Source organism: Piliocolobus tephrosceles, chromosome 11 (genome assembly GCF_002776525.5).
Source record: "Piliocolobus tephrosceles isolate RC106 chromosome 11, ASM277652v3, whole genome shotgun sequence".
Classification (NCBI taxonomy): domain Eukaryota; kingdom Metazoa; phylum Chordata; class Mammalia; order Primates; family Cercopithecidae; genus Piliocolobus; species Piliocolobus tephrosceles.
Window position 1 is genome coordinate 47,174,475 of NC_045444.1, and position 19,762 is coordinate 47,194,236.

Below are 19,762 nucleotides of genomic sequence, written 5' to 3' on the forward strand. Positions count from 1 at the left end.
CTTTCTTTCTTTCTTTCTTTCTTTCTTTCTTTCTTTCTTTCTTTTTTTTTTGTCTCACTCTGTTGCCCAGGCTGGAGTGCAATGGCATGATCTCGGCTCACTGCAAACTCTGCCTCCCAGGTTCAAGCGATTCTCCCTGCCTCAGCCTCCCCAGTAGCTGAGATTACAGGCGCCTGTCACCAAGCCTGGCTATTTTTTGTATTTTTAGTAGAGACCAGGTTTTGCCATGTTGGCCAAGCTGATTTCAAACTCCTAACCTCAGGTGATCCACCTGCCTTGGCCTTCAAAGTGCTGGAATTACAGGTTTGAGCCACTGTGCCCGACCTGTTTTTATTTTTCAAAAAAGAATTAGGTTTTTATTTCAGTTATACAGTATTTATTGTTTCTTCCAAATGGAATAATAGGAACGTATGTTGTTTGTGAATCTTTCCAATGATTCCTCTTTATTGGTCTCTCATGGTTCTTTATAGTTTACAATAAGTTGGACTATTTAAGAATTTTTAAAAGTTTAAGCTATGTAACCTTTTTTCAAAAAAAATAAATAATGAACAGAAACTTTTCAACTTTTGCTCAAAATTATCAGTGCCTCAGTGATATTTTTGTTGTACAACTTCCTTTGTACAAAAAAATAAAATATACCTTGGTAAAATAATTTTGAATTAGAAAAGTTATTTTTACCAGTAACATTGCACATTTTAAAAGAATTAATCAGAATCTTGTTAAATTCATGTGGAATAATCTAATTCCTTATTTGGCCCATAACGATGGTCAGAACCTCTGAAAGAGATTGCTGAAAGGAAAAGTTTTAATAGTGTTTTGAATGTTTTATTGAACACAAGATCAGTTAAAATGCTTATGTGGAACATATGGTAGGCTGGTAGGCCTAATCATCGGATATTTAAGCTTTGAGATCAAGCTTTTTTGCAACAGTTTTCATTCTAAAGTTGAATATTTTATGCACTTTATGATTTTTCTGTTTGTTTGTTTGAGATGGAGTTTCCCCCTCCTGGGATTTTCCAGCCTCAGCTTCCCGAGTAGCTGGGATTACAAGCGTGCACCACCATGCCTGTAATTTTTGTAGTTTCAGTAGAGACCGGGTTTCACCATGTTGGCCAGGCTAGTCTCAAATTCCCGACCTCAGGGGATCTGTCTGCTGGCCTCCCAAGTGCTTGGGATTACAGGTGTGAGCCATTGCACCCAGCCATTTTATGCGCTTTATATTTATTGTTAATTTCAAAATGTAAATATGCGTTTCTTTTTCTTAAAAAGAGGAGCAATTTCAACAAAAAGGGAAACAAATAGGACATGTGAAAAAAGAAATAATAAGAATTTATTTTTTATTTATGTGGCTTATTTTACAGATTCAATGAAATATATAAGTCAAATTGAGAAAAATTTCCTCCCATATTTTAAAAATGTTTATGTTTTATGAACGGTGTTTTATTTTGTGGTTTCAGCGTTCAAATAAGGCTGTAAAAGAAAGTAAATACTTCTGCATTAGTAACTATCTTTAATAGTTTATTTTTACACTTTTTTTGGCAGTAGCACTGCCCTACGCCTCTCATTCCAATACTGTCCCAAGGAGGAAGTTGTAGGTTTACATTGTTGGCCAAGGCAAAATTGAAACTCTTGCTTTTGACTGCCCTAGCCTCCTGTGTCTGTCTGTCTCTATTTTGTATACTGACTGCTTCTCTAGTCTTTTTTTCAGTGACTACGTATCCTTTTGCTTTCTCTTGTACTTATTCAAATTTGCTTGAATATCTTACCGGTAGTTCTTAACGATGGCTGCTCATTATAATCACCTATCATGCTACAAAACAAAACAAACAAAAACAAAACAAAACAAAAAACCAGATGCCCAGCCTAAATAAGAATTTTTGGGACTGAAGCTAGGGCATTGATGTTTTTAAGAAATGCCTCAGATAATTATAATAATTAGCCAGGGTTGAGGACCACTGAGCTAAAAGGATGAAATGCGAATGCTTACTTCAGGAATCAGCAGATAGGATAGCAAGAAGATATTTTGGGCCTGAAGCCTTTCTGATATCCTAGGCTCACATTACATAGTGCCTCCTTAGTTTATGGTTAGCCATGGTGTTGCCAGTAACCCAGTGAGGAGTGGCTGTGTAGCAGTTTGTAACGACGGTCTATGGAATTCGCTTCATTTGTGTTTATCATCCCCAAGAAGCTGACATTAAGAAAACAAGAGGTCAGATTTATTTGTTCCCACCTCCAACAGCCTACATTGTCAGTTCTCCTAATATTTGGTATTTGGGATAAGACAAATTATTCTGACTGAGTCTATTCCTACTTTGTGTTTGCAAAAATTTCAATACATTATATAATGGGAATTGATGCTGGTCTTGGCAGCTTATTCATTATTCAAATACCATTGTTGAAAAAAATAAAAACAACCCCCATTTTTTGGGTAAGTCAATAAATAATAGCCAGAGCTTGATTACATCTGGTCACAAGCTCTGGCATTTAGATTAGGTGTTATCTGAAACTTGCATGGATTAATCTATTATTTTCTTTTAAAGATCTTACACTGAGATGCACCAGAGTGGATCAAATACTTTTAATTAACTCAAATGAAAGCAATATCCAGCACCTACCTATGGTTTCAGAAAATGTTTTGCTGTTTGGTTGAACTAAGATTGTTCAGACTACTTGACAGAACTTGTTCAAACCAGCTCAAAAAATTAAGCTTATTTGAGGAGCCTTTAAAGCCTAAATTACTTTGGAGTAAGTAACATTTCTGTAGACAATTTTTAAAGAAATAAAATATGGCACTGGGAGTGACTTTTGAGTTCTGTAAGTCATTTAATTTTGTTGAGCCACTATTTTTCCACCAATGATTTGGGTATAATGATGCTTGCCCTGCACATATTAATATTTTAGAAGGATTTGGAGAAGGAAGATCTTCCTATAAATAAAATATTGTTGAGCCTTCGGTAAAGCTTGGTTGACATCTTTTAATAAAATGGTATCTTCTTATAAAGATAATAGAGCAATAAAAATTGCTAATATTATTGAGAAACCAAGAGTCACAAGTGGCATGATGTGATGTTTCCCTACAGCGCTTTGTGTTACCTTTCCTGTATCATGTAGACAATTTTTAAATATTTGTTTTTTTAGAGACTGGGTCTCCCTGTTTCCCAAGCTCATCTCAAACTCCTGGGCTTAAGCAATCCTCCCACCTTCCAAGTAGCTGGGACTACACTGTGTGCAGCTTGAGACTTTTAATGAATTGCTTATGTCTATTTCTTCTACTAGTGACCAGACTTTCTTACTAGACTTTCATCTTACTAGGCTGTTCTTGAAAGCAGGGTGTCTATTTGTCTTCATATAGAGTCTGGTATAGGCCTTGGTACACAATAGATTGAATAAATATTTTCTCAGTGAATGCCTTTTTTGCATTTTGGATAAAAACATTAGCCATTTACAAAACTATTATATCACTTTTTTTCTTTTTGGGGGAGGTATACAGTTAGAAAATATAATTATACTGCATTGTAGGTATGTACACATACATTTATGAAGAGATTCGGTGCTTTTGAAAATGCACATTGGATTGGAAAGTGCATAACATTAAGTCAAAGTGACCTGGTGGAGGATGGAGCATGCTATTTTACAGTAGTAGGTAAGGTGTCAAGGAAAGATCATGGACTTTGGAGCTATATTGACCTGAATTTGAATTAACAACTTTGAAGCTGTGTGATCCTGAGCAAATTTCTTAATGTCTTAGTTTCAATTTCTTTATCTGTGAAATAGGGATAATACTATTTATTTCATAGATAGTTGTAATGATTAAGTAGAGAGCTTGGTAAAACATCTGATACAATGTCTGGACATATTAGAGACTATGATAGCTGTTATTATTAAATTAAATTATTAAATTAGGAAAAGGATTATTTTTAGGTAGAAAAGGATTTAAAGTGTACTTCTATTTTCCAAAGACAGTCTTTTCAATTGGATAGCAATCTCTGTCTTTTGTCTTCTTTTACTTTAGTTTGCTGGAAGTTAATTTCCAAATGTTTCCAAATTAGACATTATAAGATTGTATAGAGTATATTTTGCTCTTTGCTGATAAGGGATCTTGTACTATCAGAGGATTACAAGGTGAAGCTAAGCTGGTGGTTTTCATTCTAGCCCCTGTTAGTCCCTGTCACCAAACTACCACATAATTTGGAGCATTTGCCAGAGTTGGCTCAAGAGAGGCCAATCGAGACACTAATAGATGCATTTTCTCCATGAATACACCCTTGGATCACACATAGAATTCCTATTAACAGCAATGAGAGTTAAACTTGTAAATCCCTTATGCATTGATGGGAGAATAGACCTTTTAGTTTACTTAGCCATCTTCCAGTTATTTGGCACTTTCCCCATCCCTTGTGAGTTCTCCAACATTTTCATTAAAGGCTTTTCTATTTTCTATTCTGCTTCATTCAGTTTGGGTAGTAATTCATGTTGGCCTGATGCCTTGGCAGCAATGAATGATTCTAATTGCCTCACTATCTATCTAGTCTGGCCTACCCATAAAGCCTTTCAACTTTTCATTCAAGCTTCCTGCAGTATCAACTTCATGGGTCACGAACTTCCCACTCATGTCCTTTCATTGCATCTTAGCTGCTTATCTCTTGTGTATTTAAGAAACTCGAGAGAGTTTATCATTATCTCACTACTTTTCTGTTACATCACCTTATCCTTTTTGTAAAATTAAAGCAGCATTGCAGAAACCTAAGGATGCAAGGAGGACTTTTCTCTAGACATTGTATCAGAAGAGCTAGATACCGGAGTTCACATTTACTTAAGTTAGCTAATAGTAAATGGTTAGAAAATAGAAAATTTTAAGTATCCTTCTATATCTACTGTGTTACCCCTTTCATTATTGTCCATTCTACTTTCTTGCTCACTCATTGAAATACACATTTTTCTCTTCTGATTCTGAGTATGGATGTGGATCATAACAATAAATGGAAAACAAAGGTGTTGCTTTGAACTTGTGATTTTCTGGCAGACAGGGAGGCTGCTTCTGTACTTTGTATAGTATGGGTGTTCTGCTTTGATTCTATATGGCAGTGCTTATTTTGGAGGTTTTACAGGAAGCTTTCTCATATGATAAAAAAAAAGTATAGTAAATAAACAGCCCCAGAATATTTAAAAGGAAAGAATTACATGCTAATAGATTATGAGATATTTTATTCTTTGCCTGTTTTTTTATTAAAGTATTCTTTTTTTTTTTTTTTTTTTTTGACAGAGTCTTGCTCTGTTGCCAGGCTGGAGTACAGTGGCGCGATCTTGGCTCACTGCTAACTCCGCCTCCCGGGTTCAAGCGATTCTTCTGCTTCAGCCTCCCAAGTAGCTGGGACTACAGGCATGTGCCACCACACCTGGCCAATTTTTGTATTTTTTAGTAGAGGTGGGGTTTCACCATATTGGCCAGGTTGGTCTCGAACTCTTGACCTGGTATTCTGCCTGCCTCGGCCTCCCGAAGTGCTGGGATTACAGGTGTGAGCCACTGTGCCCGGCCTAAAGTATTCTTAAATTTAAAAAAGGTTTTTAATTTAGAAAATTTTAAGTATTGCATAATAATATAAGAAACTTTCATTTATCCATCGACAGATCTATGAGCCTTATCAGAATCAGGTTGGATTTTTGTGGCAAAACTACTTCATACATGATATTGTGTACTTCTATAATGTCTGATTGTCTCTTTTTTTTTTACAGCCAAAATGGATGTCTTTTTTGTCTATCAGCTGAGATGATTATTGTCAAAACCATTAATTCATTAGATTTTTGCGTAATGAGCTTTAAAAATTCTATCATTTCTTCATTTATTACCTAGAATACTTATAAAAAGTATTACCCTCTCTATTTGGTTACAACAAAGTAAATTAATTCGTTCTCTTTGTCAGTTTTCAAAATAATTACTTGGCTTCTAATATTTTCCAAAGGTGAACAATGAGGTATTTTCTTTTATCATCATGAATTCATGAATTTAAACATGTTTGATGTGTTCTCATCCATTGTAGTAATCATCAGATCATTGCGTCTTTGGCCTGTGATGGCCTACTCATTGTAACTCTTGACTCCTTTTGACAGGACTCCACTAATCATTGATAGCATCTTTTCCTTTCTTGTATAGCAAGATTTTAGCTTCATCTTGAATTCTAAATAGTTCATCTAGATTTAGTTTCTTAAAAAAAAAAAAAAAAACAGGATCTCCCTCCTTCCCTCTGGCTGCAGTGCAGTGGCATGATCTTGGCTCACTGCAACCTCCACCACCCAGGCTTAAGATAGCCTCCTGCCTCAGCCTCCTAAGTAGCTAGGACTACAGGCAGGAGCCACCACACCCAACTAATTTCTGTAGTTTTGTAGAGACAGGGTTTTCCATGTTGCCCAGGCTGGTTTTGAACTCCTGAGCTCAAGTGATCTGCCTACCTTGGCCTCCCAAAGTGCCGGGATTACATGTGTGAGCCCCTGGGCCAGTCTCCTTTCCCACCTTTAACATATTCTCTAGAGAGCTCTACTTAATTTTTGTGGAAATAGAAATGAAAAACAATCTGGATGCTACAGGTGCTCATTGCTACTGGATTGATCCTTTCAGGGGATTGTGCTAGGGAATTTTACATACACATATAAGATTATAAAATAAAATACATCCTAGGTTGAACATACCAATATTTCTACTCCCAATGTAGGACTCTAGAATTTTTATTTAACCATCTCTATAATCTTAAATTTTTATCTCTTTCCTCTCATGCTGAAATTCCTATTCCCTACCTTAGTGATCTAATTACTTATTTGCATTTTGACCACAGTACAGTCACAATAACAATACCAACAGTACTACCAATAACATGACCACTGAAAACAGTTTAAGATTTTTTGTTTTTGTTTTTGTTTTTTAGATGGAGTCTCGTTCTGTTGCCCAGGCTGGAGGGCAGTGGCACAATATCGGCTCACTGCAACCTCCACCTCCTGGGTTCAAGCGATTCTCTTGCCTCAGCATCCAGAGTAGCTGAGACCACAGGTGTGCGCCACCATGCCTGGCTAATTTTTGTATTTTTAGTAGAGACGGGGTTTTACCGTGTTGGCCAGGCTGGTCTCAAACTCCTGGCCTCAAGCGATCTGCCTGTCTCAGCCTCCCAAAGTTCTGAGATTACAGGCTTGAGCTACTGCCTCTGGCCTGATTTCTTTATAGTTCTTTTCATGCCTAGGATATATCCCATTAAGTAGGTATAGTCAAATCACTGTCTTTTAAAGGAATGTGGCATATTCCTTTCTTTGGGGTTGTGCCATCAACTGATGGGGTAGGCAGAATAATGGCTTCCTTAAAATGTCCATGTCTTAATCCCTGAATCCTGTGAATATGTTGCCTTACATGAAAAAAGAGATTTCCTGCACTAAATGATTAAGTTAGGGACTGGAGACGGAGAATTTCGTGGATTATCCAGGTAGGCCCAATGTGATCACAAGGATCCTTAAAAGTACAAGAAGGAGGCAGAGTAGAATAATGTGATGTGAAGATTAAACCCACCATTGCTGGCTTTGAAGATAGAAGGGGACCATTGACAATGTATGGTACTGTATTTCCATCACTAGATTACCCAGGCCTGGTAATGAAGGCAAGGTGAGCCTTATGCTTATTGTAATTACACATAGTAATCCATTTGCAAAATTTTTACTAATAGTGCTTATAATCCTAGGGTTTGGTAGTAAGGGAATTGTTCATCAGAAGCAGGAATATAGCTCTTCACTTTTAGCAAGGTTAATTGGGCATTAAAAAATATTGATAATTTTGAGTAGTAACTAATGGGCACTGAATCTTCCCCTTAGTTTTATATGTTTCTATCAGACTAGCATCAGGTTCCATGTGTGGCTTCAAACATTTTTCTCCTCTATTCCTCAGATATTTCCACTGTGTGAGCTGTAGGACACATTCATCATGCAATGTGACCTCTGCTTCTGCGCTTTCTGGGTGAGTCAGTACAGTGCGGGGTAGAAGTATTTCTGAAAGCCATTTCTATAGTGGGATGGCTAGAAATAACTTGTGGAGATGACCACATATATATCCAACAAAACCAAAACTGAGTATGTCCCTGACTCAACTTTCCTGTGGCAGAATCCCTAAAATGCCTGAAGCCACTTCATCACCACCCAATGTGAGGAAAGTGGTGAAGAAGCTGGAGTGAAAAGAGACAATGGTTTTAACTGATGGTGGCTAAAATATATTACTTTTGTGAATGTTACAAAATATTACCATGGAAGCCCATTGCAGAAACTATTTTCAGGAGTTTGGAAGGGTATTAATTTCCTACTGCTGTGGTAATAAATCATCACAAACTTGGTTGCTTAAACCAACACAAATTTATTACCTTACACAGTTCTGGAGGTCAGAAATCTGAAATGCATTTTGCTGGGCTAGAATCAAGGTGTCAACAGCATTGTGATTCTTCCTCAGGTTTTCTATGGGAGAATCCATTTCTTTCCCCTTTTCAGTTTCTAGGGGCTATTTGTGGTCCTTGCTTCGTGGTCCTCACCTCATGGTCCTCCTCTCTCTTCAAAGCCACCAGATAGCATCTTCAAATCATTCTCTGTGACTCTGATCCTTCTGCATCCCTTCTATAAAGGTCTTTGTGATTACAGATAGGCCACAGGCTAATCCCTCATCTCAGGATCCTTAAATTATATTTGCAAATTTGCAAGCCCCTTTTACCATGTAGGGTAACATATCCACTGGTTCTGGATACTAGAACATGGGCATCTTTGGGGGGCCATTTTTCAGCCTACCACAGGACAAATGCAGGACCCTGAAACTAATGAAGCTTTTTTTTTTTTAAGTTTCACAGTGAATCTGCCTCTGTCCTTCAGTAAGATTTAAAAAGTTTAAAAATATGGGTACTATATGGTCCTTTTTAAATATGCTTTTAATACTTGGTTTATATTGTTCCGGTTATGAAAAGCATTTCCCATTTCCATTTCTAGATGGTTATGGTGATAAAGAGAAGTTACTACTTTTTATATGTTCCTTCTGTATTAAAAAGACATAGTACATTTCATTATTAATTCTAGTGTTTTTTTACTAGAATCAAACATTTTCTGGCTATATAATTATATCATTAACAAAAATATTGTTCTATTTTCCCTTACCAATTATTTTATTTATTTTTTCTTATTGTGTTCACAGTCTGCACTCAATGCCCAGGCTTTACTGAAATATTTTATTACTTTAGTTCCAGGTTATTACTAGATTTTTAAATAGCAGCATGTCTTATCTATTTCAAGAATTCTTATTTAGCACTTACATTACAAATTTTTGTCAATCTGTTATTATCTAAATGAATAATTATAAACTATGTCAGTGGTTCTTAACTTGGGTTGATTTTGTCCCCTAGGGAACATCTGGCAATATCTGGAGACATTTCAGATTTTCATGACTGGGAAGGGGAGATGCCACTGGAATCTAGTGAATAGAAGGCAGAGATGCTGCTAAACACCCCACAATAGACAGCCCACCCCTTCTCTTCCCTAACGAGTAATTATCTGATCCATTATGCCAAGGTTAAGAAACACCTAAGTGTATTACGAGGCTTATTGCTTACCTGTGTCCCTCTCCTCTTCATTTTCTCATATCTTCAGGTTGTCATTCTGATGTATGTGCTGTTTTTTTAAGTGCACTATCTTTAATACTTTTCCTTATGTGTCTTATGTTGATAATATGTTCTCTGTATTCTTATATCTATGCAAACCATCTTTATTATAGTTGACAAGTGAATGATATAATTTTTCCATTGTAAATAACTAGAGATTTGAAGATATCTTGGCTAAGTATAGGACTTTTGAATTATATTACTTCTCAGTATTCTGTCAATGTTGTATTCTTTCTGTTTTCCAGTGTTGCTGGTATCAATCTGACTTAAATTTGCTTTTTAGCTCCTTAGTTGGTTATGTATTTCCTTTTATCCTTGAAACTTGAGACTTTTATTAGCATATGCTTAGGTATATTTCTTTCCTTCCTTCCTTCAATTCTTTCCTTCTTCCTTCCATCCCTCCCATTCTTTCTATCAGTGAACTCTTTTAAGTGCAGACTTGAGTGTTTTCTTGTTTCAGGGAGAGTTTCTTCTTTTATTTCTTGAATTATTGCCCCTCTTCTATACTTCAATTTTTTGATTATTCACATTTTAGGCCTCCTCAATCTCTTCTCCAAGTTTCTAAACTTTCCCCTCATGATTTCTTTTTGTATTTTTTCCTTGGAGCCAAACAAACCCTTTGAACTTTAAAACATTGAGATATTATTTACATATAGTGAAATGTACAGATTTTAAGTGTACAGATTTGTAAGTTTTGACAAATGGATACACTCAATGTAACCCACACTCTGAGAAGATATAGAACATTCTTATCATACCAGAAAGATTCCTCATGTTTCTTCCCAGACATTTTAAAGCCCCCCACCAGACAACTACTCTTCTGATTTCCTTCACCTCAGATTAGTTTTACCTGTACTAGAATTACATATAAATAGAATCACATTTAATTTAATTTAATCACATATAATTTAATCACATAACTCTTTTCTATCTGTTTTTTTTTTTCTGGGTGTTATGTTTGTTGAAGTTTATTCATGGCTGTTGCATGTATCAGGAGATTGTTCCTTTCTATTGCTGAATAGTTCTATTGTTTGTATATATCATGATTTATCATTTCTCCGTATGTGGAATATTAGTTTTTTTCCATTTATGTACTATCACAAATTTTCTATGATCGTCATTGTGCAAGACTTTTTGTGTACATATGCTTTTATTACTCTTGAGTAAATATATGGAAGTAGAATTGCTAGGTCACAGTTTAAGCACATATTTAACTTTATAAAAAAACAGCTAGACTAATTTCCAAAGCGGTTAGGGAGAATATCAGATGGTACAACCATTAATCTATTTCTCTATTTTTATATCAGTTTCAAACTGTTGTGATTACTGTAGCTTTATAATAAGTCTCTAAAACAGGAATATTCTTTTTCAAGATTGTTTGGCTATTCTAGGTTTTTTACATTTCTATATGAATTTTAGAACCAGGTTGTCAATTTCTATAGAAAAACTTGCTATAAATCTCTAGATTAATATAATAATATTGAGCCTGTTAATACATGATTGATTATCATATATCATATTTATTGGCATCTTGTAATTTTTATTACCAGTGTTTTATAGGTTTCAAATAAATCTTATACATATTTAGTTAAATTTGGCCTTATGCAAATTTTCTTTTGTAAATAGTCTTGATTTTAAAATTTTATTTTCTGATCATTTATTTCTAGTAGATTAAAAAAACTATGGCCACTGACCTTCTACTTTGCAGTCTTGCCAAATTCATTTATTAGGTTTAGTAGGTTTTTTTTAAAAACAATGACTTAGGATTTTCTATGTACATGATAATTTAAATGGCAAAAACCATATTTTTACTTCTTGTTTTATAATCTGTATGTCTTTTACTTCTTTTTCTTGTCTTATTGCACTTGCAAGGATCTCAGTAGTATACCCTCCCCACTCCACCAACCAAGAAAAATAAGTAGTGAGAGGGGATGCCTTGCTTTATGCTTGATCTTAGGGGGAAACCATGTAGTATTTCACCATTAAATATGATGTTAGCCATAGACTTTTGTAGATGCACTTTATTAGACAGATGAGGAAGTTTTCTTCTCCTAGCTTACTGAGATTAAAAAAAATCATGAATGGGTGCTGAAATTCAACAAATACTTTTTCTGCATCTATTGAGGTTGTCATATAATACCTTCTGCTAATGTGATGGATTCATTTATTTATTTTCAAGTATTGAACTAATCTTGCATCTCGGGATAAACTCTACATAATCATGCCATATTATCCTTACTTCATATTCCTGAGTTCAATTTTCAAATATTTTGCTAAGGTATTCTTGTGTCTAGTAAATGATATTCATTTGTAGTTTTCTTTCCTTGTTAAGGGTTTTTTTTTTATCTTGGATTAAAAAACATAACATTATATTTTATGTGTGTAATATAATACATAATATGTATTTTGTTTATTTACTTATTATACTTTAAGTTCTAGGATACATATTTTGAAAAGCATCTGTTCATAGCCTTCACCCATTTTTTGATGGAGTTGTTTTTTTTTTTTTTTTTTTGGTAAATTTGTTGAAGTTCCTTGTAGATTCTAGATATTAGCCATTTGTCAGATGGATAGATTACAAAAATTTTCTCCCATTCTGTAGCTTGCCTCTTCACTCTGATGATGCTTTCTTTTGCTGTGCAGAAGCTCTTTAGTTTAATTAGATCCCATTTGACAATTTTGGGTATTGTTGCAGTTGCTTTTGGTGTTTTAATCATGAAGTCTTTGCCCATGCCTATGTCCTGAATGGTATTTTCTAGGTTTTCTTTTAGGGTTTATATATATATAGTTTTAGGTCTTATGTTCAAATCTTTAATCCATCTTGAGTTAATTTTTATATAAGGTATAAGGAAGGGGTCCAGTTTCAGTTTTCTGCATATGGCTAGCCAGTTTTCCCAACACCATTTATTAAATAGGGAATCATTTCCCTATTGCTTATTTTTGTCCGATTTGTCAAAGATCAGATGGTTGTAGATGTGTGATGTTATTTCTGAGGCCTCTGTTCTGTTCCATTGGTCTATATATCTGTTTTGGTACCAGTACCATGCTGTTTTGGTTACTGTAGCCTTGTAGTATAGTTTGAAGTCAGGTAGCATGATGCCTCCAGCTTTGTTCTTTTTGTTTATGATTGTCTTGGCTACATGGGATCTTTTTGGCTTCCATATGAAATTTAATGTAGTTTTTCTTTTAATTCTGTGAAGAAAGTCAATGGTAGCTTGATAAGAAGAGCATTGAATCTATAAATTACTTTGGGCAGTATGGCCATTTTCACGATATTGTTTCTTCCTATTCATGAGCATGGAATGTTTTTCCATTTCTTCGTGTCCTCTCTTATTTCACTGAGTAGTGGTTTCTAGTTCTCCTTGAAGAGGTCCTTCACATGCCTTGTAAGTTGTATTCCTAGGTATTTTATTCTCTTTGTAGCAATTGTGAATGGGAGTTCACTCGTGATTTGGCTCTCTGTTTGTCTATTATTGGTGTATAAGAATGCTTGTGATTTTTGCACATTGATTTTGTATCCTGAGACTGCTGAAGTTGCTTATCAGCTTAAGGAGTTTTGGACTGAGATGATGGGGTTTTCTAAATATACAAGCATGTCATCTGCAAACAGAGATAATTTGACTTCCTCCCTTCCTATTTGAATACTTTCTTTCTCTTGCCTGATTGCCCTGGCCAGAACTTCCAACACTATGTTCAATAGGAGTGCTGAGAGAGGGCATCCTTGTCTTGTGCCAGTTTTCAAAGGGAATGCTTCTAGCTTTTGCCCATTCAGTATGATATTGACTGTGAGTTTGTCAAAAAAAGCTCTTATTATTTTGAGATATGTTCCATCACTACCTAGTTTATTGAGTGTTTTTAGCATGAAGGGGTGTTGAATTTTATCAAAGGCCTTTTCTGCATCTATTGAGATAATCATATGGTTTTTGTCATTGCTTTGATTTATGTGATAGATTACGTTTATTGATTTGCATATGTTGGCCAGCCTTGTGTCCTAAGGATGAAGCTGATTTGATCGTGGTGAATAAGATTTTAAATGTGCTGCTGGGTTTGGTTTGCTGGTATTTTCTTGAGGATTTTCACATCGATGTTTATCAGGGATATTGGCCTGAAATTTTCTTCTTTTGTTGTGTCTCTGCTAGGTTTTGTTATCAGGATGATGTTGGCCTCATAAAAAGAGTTAGGGAGGATTCCCTCTTTTTCTATTGTTTGGAATGGTTTTAGAGGGAATGGTACCAGCTCCTCATTGTACCTCTGGGAGAATTTAGCTGTGAGTCTGTCTGGTCCTTGGGCTGTTTTTGGTTGGTAGGCTAGTAATTACTGCCTCAATTTCAGAACTTGTTATTGGCCTATTCAGGGCTTTGGCTTCTTCCTGGTTTAGTCTTGGGAGCATGTATGTGTCCAGGAATTTATCTGCTTCTAGATTTTCTAGTTTATTTGCATAGAGGTGTTTATAGTATTCTCTGATGGTAGCTTGTATCTCTGTGGGTTCAATGGTGATATTCCCTTTATCATTTTTTATTGTATATATTTGATTCTTCTCTCTTTTCTTCTTTATTAGTTTGGTTAGCAGTCTATCTATTTTGTTAATCTCTTCAAAAAACCACCTCCTGGATTTTTTGATTTATTGAAGGGCTTTTCATGTCTCTATGTCCTTCAGTTCTGCTCTGATCCTAGTTATTTCTTGTCTTCTGCTAGCTTTTGAATTTGTTTGCTCTTGCTTCTCTTGTTCTTTAATTGTGATGTTAGGGTGTCATTTTTAGATCTTTCCTGCTTTCTCCTGTGGGCATTTAGTGCAATAAATTTCCCTCTAAACACTGCTTTAGTTGTGTTCCAGAGAATCTGGTATGTTGTGTCTTTGTTCTCATTGGTTTCAAAAACTTATTTATTTCTGCCTTCATTTTGTTATTGATCCAGTAGTCATTCAGGAACAAGGTGTTCCATTTCCATGTAGTTGTGTGGTTTTGAGTGAGTTTTTAAATCCTGAGTTCTAATTTGATTGAACCGTGGTCTGAGAAACTGTTAGTTATGATTTCCACTCTTTTGCATGTGCTGAGGAATGTTTTACTTCCAATTATGTGGTCAATTTTAGAACAAGTGCAACGTGGTGCTGAGAAGAATGTATATTCTATTCATTTGGGGTGGAGAAGTTCTGTAGATGTCTATTAGTTCCACTTGGTCTCACTATTATTGTGTGGGAGTCTAAGTCTCTTTGTAGGTGTCTAAGAACTTGCTTTACGAATCTGGGTGCTCCTGTATTATGTACATATATATTTAGGATAGTTAGCTCTTCTTGTTGCATCAATCCCTTTACCATTATGTAATGCCATTCTTTGTCTTTTTTGATCTTTGTTGGTTTAAAGTCTATTTTATCAGAGACTAGGATTGCAACCCCTGCTTTATTTGCTTTGTAAATGTTCCTCCATCCCTTTATTTTGAGCCTATATGTGTCTTTTCACAGGAGATGGGTCTCCTGAATACAGCATACCAATGAGTTTTGACTCTTTATTCAATTTGCCAGTCTGTGCCTTTTAATTGGGCATTAGCCCATTTACATTTAAGGTTAATATTGTTATGTGTGAATTTGATCCTGTCATTATGATGCTAGCTCGTTATTTTGCATATTAATTGATGCAGTTTATTCATAGTGTCGAGAGTGTTTACATTTTGGTATGTTTTTGCAGTGGCTGGTACCAGTTTTTCTTTTCCATATTTAGTGCTTCCTTCAGGAGCTCTTGTATGGCAGGCCTGGTGGTGACAAAATCTCTCAGCATTTGCTTGTCCGTAAAGGATTTTATTTCTCCTTAACTTAGGGAGCTTAGCATGGCTGGATATGAAATTCTGGGTTGAAAATTCTTTTCTGTAAGAATGTTGAATATTGGCCTCCACCCTCTTCTGGCTTGTAGGGTTTCTGCAGATAAATTAGCTGTTAGTCTCGTGGACTTTCCTTTGTGGGTAACCTGACTTTCTCTCTGGCTGCCCTTAACATTTTTTTTTCTTCATTTGAACCTTGGTCAATCTGATGATTATGTATCTTGGGATTGAGTTTCTTGAGGAGCATCTTTGTGGTGTTCTCTGTATTTCCTGAATTTGAATGTTGGCGTGTCTTGCTAGGTTGGGGAAGTTCTCCTGGATAATTCCCTGAAGTGTGTTTTCCAACTTGATACTATTCTCCCCAACACTTTCAAATATACCAGTCAAACATAGGTTTGGTCTTTTCACATAGCCCCATATTTCTTTCTTTCTTTCTTTTTTTTTTTTTTTTAATACTTTAAGTTCTAGGGTACATGTGCACAATGTGCTGGTTTGTTACATATGTATACATGTGCCATGTTGGTGTGCTGCACCCATTAACTCATCATTTACATTAGGTATATCTCCTAATGCTATCCCTCCCCTCTGCCCCCACTCCACAACAGGCTCCAGTGTGTGATGTTCCCCTTCCTATGTCCAAGTGTTCTCATTATTCAATTCCCACCTATGAGTGAGAACATGCAGTGTTTGGTTTTTTGTCCTTGTGTTAGTTTGCTGAGAATGATGGTTTCCAGCTGCATCCATGTCCCTACAAATGACATCAACTCATCCTTTTTTATGGTTGCATAGTATTCCATGGTGTATATGTGCCACATTTTCTTAACCCAGTCTATCATTGATGGACATTTGGGTTGGTTCTAAGTCTTTGCTATTGTGGATAGTGCTGCAATAACCATACGTGTGCATGTGTCTTTATAGCAGCATGATTTATAATTCTTTGAGTATACACTCAGTAATGGGATGGCTGGGTCGAATGGTATTTCTAGTTCTAGATCCTTGAGGAATTGCCACACTGTCTTCCACAATGGTTGAACTAATTTACAGTCCCACCAACAGTGTAAAAGTGTTCTTATTTCTCCATATCCTCTCCAGCACCTGTTGTTTCCTGACTTTTTAATGATCGCCATTCTAACTGGTATGAGATGGTATCTCATTGTGGTTTTGATTTGCATTTCTCTGATGGCTAGTGATGATGAGCATTTTTTCGTGTGTCTGTTGGCTGCATAAATGTCTTCTTTTGAGAAATGTCTGTTCATATCTTTTGTCCACTTTTTGATGGGGTCGTTTGATTTTTTTCCTGTAAATTTGTTTGATTCTGGATATTAGCCCTTTGTCAGATGAGTAGATTGCAAAATTTTTCTCCCATTCTGTGGGTTGCCTGTTCACTCTGATGGTAGTTTCTTTTGCTGTGCCGAAGCTCTTTAGTTTAAGTAGATTCCATTTGTCAATTTTGGCTTTTGTTGCCATTGCTTTTGGTGTTTTTGACATGAAGTCCTTGCCCATGCCTGTGTCTTGAATGACATAGTCCCATATTTCTCGGAGGCTTTGTTCATTCCTTTTCATTCTGTTTTTGCTAATCTTGTCTTCATGTTTTATTTCATTAAGCTGATCTTCAATCTCTGATATCTTTTCTTCCAATTGATTGATTCAGCTATTGATACTTTTGTATGCTTCACGAAGTTCTTGTACTGTGTTTTTCAGCTTCATCACATCAGTTATATTCTTCTCTAAACTGATTATTCTAGTTAGCAGTTCCTGTAACCTTTTGTCAAGGTTCTTGACTTCTTTTTTTTTTTAATTTTTATTTTTTATTATTATACTTTAAGTTCTAGGGTACATGTGCATAACGTGCAGGTTTGTTACATATGTATACTTGTGCCATGTTAGTGTGCTGCACCCATCAACTCGTCAGCACCCATCAATTCGTCATTTATATCAGGTATAACTCCCAATGCAATCCCTCCCCGCTCTCCCCCCCATGATAGGCCCCGATGTGTGATGTTCCCCTTCCCGAGTCCAAGTGATGTCTTGACTTCTTTGCTTGGGTTAGAACATGCTCCTTTAGCTCGGAGGAGTTTGTTATTACTCACCTTTTGAAGCCTACTTCTATCAGTTTGTCAAACTCATTCTCCGTCCAGTTTTGTTCCCTTGTTGGTGAGGAGTTGTAATTCTTTGTAGAAGAAGAGGCATTCTGGTTTTTGGAATGTTCAGACTTTTTGCATGAGTTTTTCCTCGTCTTCGTGGATTTATCTACCTTTAGTCTTTGATGTTGATGGCCTTGGGATAGGTTTTTGCATGGTTGTCTTTTTTGTTAATATTGATGCTATTGCTTTCTGTTTGTTAGTTTTCCTTATAATGGTCAGGCATTTCTTCTGCAGGTCTGCTGGAGTTTGCTGGAAGTGCACTCCGGACCCTGCTTGCTTGGGTATCACCAGTAGAGGCTGCAGAACAGCAAAGATAGCCGCCTGCTACTTCTTGTGGAAGCTTTGTCCCAGAGGGTACCCACCAGATGCCAGCTCAACCTCTCCCGTATGAGGTGTCTGTTGACCACTGCTGGGAGGTGTCTCCCAGTCAGGAGGCATGGGTTTCAGGGACCCACTTGAGGAGGCAGTCTGTCCCTTAGCAGAGCTTGAGCACTGTGATGGGAGATCTGCTGCTCTCTTCACAGTTGGCAGGCAAGAATGTTTAAGTCTGCTGAAGCTGCTCCCTTAGCCTCTCCTTTCCCCAGGTGCTCTGTCCCAGGGAGATGGGAGTTTTATCTATAAGTCCCTGATTGGGGCTGATACCTTTCTCTCAGAGATGCCCTGCCCAGAGAGGAGGAATCTGGAGAGGCAGTCTGGCTACCATGGCTTCAAGGTGCTGCAATGGGCTCAGCCCAGTCCGAACTTCCTGGCAGCTTTGTTTACAATGTAAGGGGAAAACCACTCACTCAAGCCTCAGTAATGGCAGTTGCCCCTCCCTCCACCAAGCTCAAGCGTCCCAGATAGACTTTAGATGGCTGTGCTGGCAGCCAGAATTTCAAGCCAGTGGAGCTTAGCTTGCTGGCCTTCTTGGGAGTGGGATCTGCTGAGCAAGACCACTTGGCTCCCTGGCTTCAGCCCCCTTTCCAGGTGAGTGAAAAGTGCTGTCTTGCTGGCATTCCAGACAACACTGGGGTAGGAAAAAATATCTGCAGCTAGCTTGGTACCTGCCCAAAGGGCCGCTCAGTTTTGTGTTTGAAACCCAGGTGTAGGCACTCAAGGGAATCTCTTGGTCTGGGGGTTGCGAAGACTGTGGGAAAAGTGTAGTATCTGGGCCAGATAGCACCATCCCTCATGACACAATCCCTCACAGCTTTCCTTGGCTAAGGGAGGGGATTCCCCAACCCCTTGTACTTCCCGGGTGAGGCGATGCCCCACCCTGCTTCTGCTAGCCCTCTGTGGGCTGCACTCACTGTTTAATCAGTCCCAGTAAGATGAACTGGGTACTTCAGTTGGAAATGCAGAAATCACCTGCCTTCTGCATTGGTCTCGCTGGGAGCTGCAGACCAGAGCTGTCCCTGTTCGGCCATCTTGCCCAGGAATTTGTTTGTTTTATTTTTAATCCGGTTTGGTATTGGTGGAATGCTGACCTCATAAAATGACGTGAAAGTTGTTTTTTCTCTAATTTCTGGCTGAGTTTGTGTACAATTGGTATATTTTTTTCTCAAATGGTTCATAGCATTTATTGATGAAGCCACATGGACCTGGAATTATCTTCGAGGGGAAGTGTTTAGTAATAAATTTCTTAAGAGTACAGGGCTTTTCAGAGCTTTAAATTTACTCTTGTGTCAGTTTTAGTAATTTGTACCTTTCAAAGGATATGTCCTTTTCAATTAAGTTTTGAATTTACTATCATAAAATTATTTGTGATATTTCATTATTATTCTTTTAATGTCTGTAGTATTTATAGTAATGTCCCTATTTTATTTATAATATTGGTTATTTGGGTTTTTTTCTTCTCTCTTTTTGTCTTGCTGCTGATTTATTAATTTTTTTGCTCTTTCAAAATACCAGCATTTAGTTTAATTATATTTTGTATTATTTGTTTTCTATTTCACTACACTATTATTTCCTTTTTTATACTGCAAGTTTTATTTTCTAGGTATTGAGTTCTTGGTTGACCTTTTTAAAAAAACACATAAAAAATATAATTCCATTGTTTTTTAGCCAAAGTTTCTGACAAGAGGTCTCTGTTCCTTATCTTGGTATCTCTGTAAGCAATGTATTTTTTTTATGGATGCTTTTAAGGTTTTATTATTATTAATATTATTA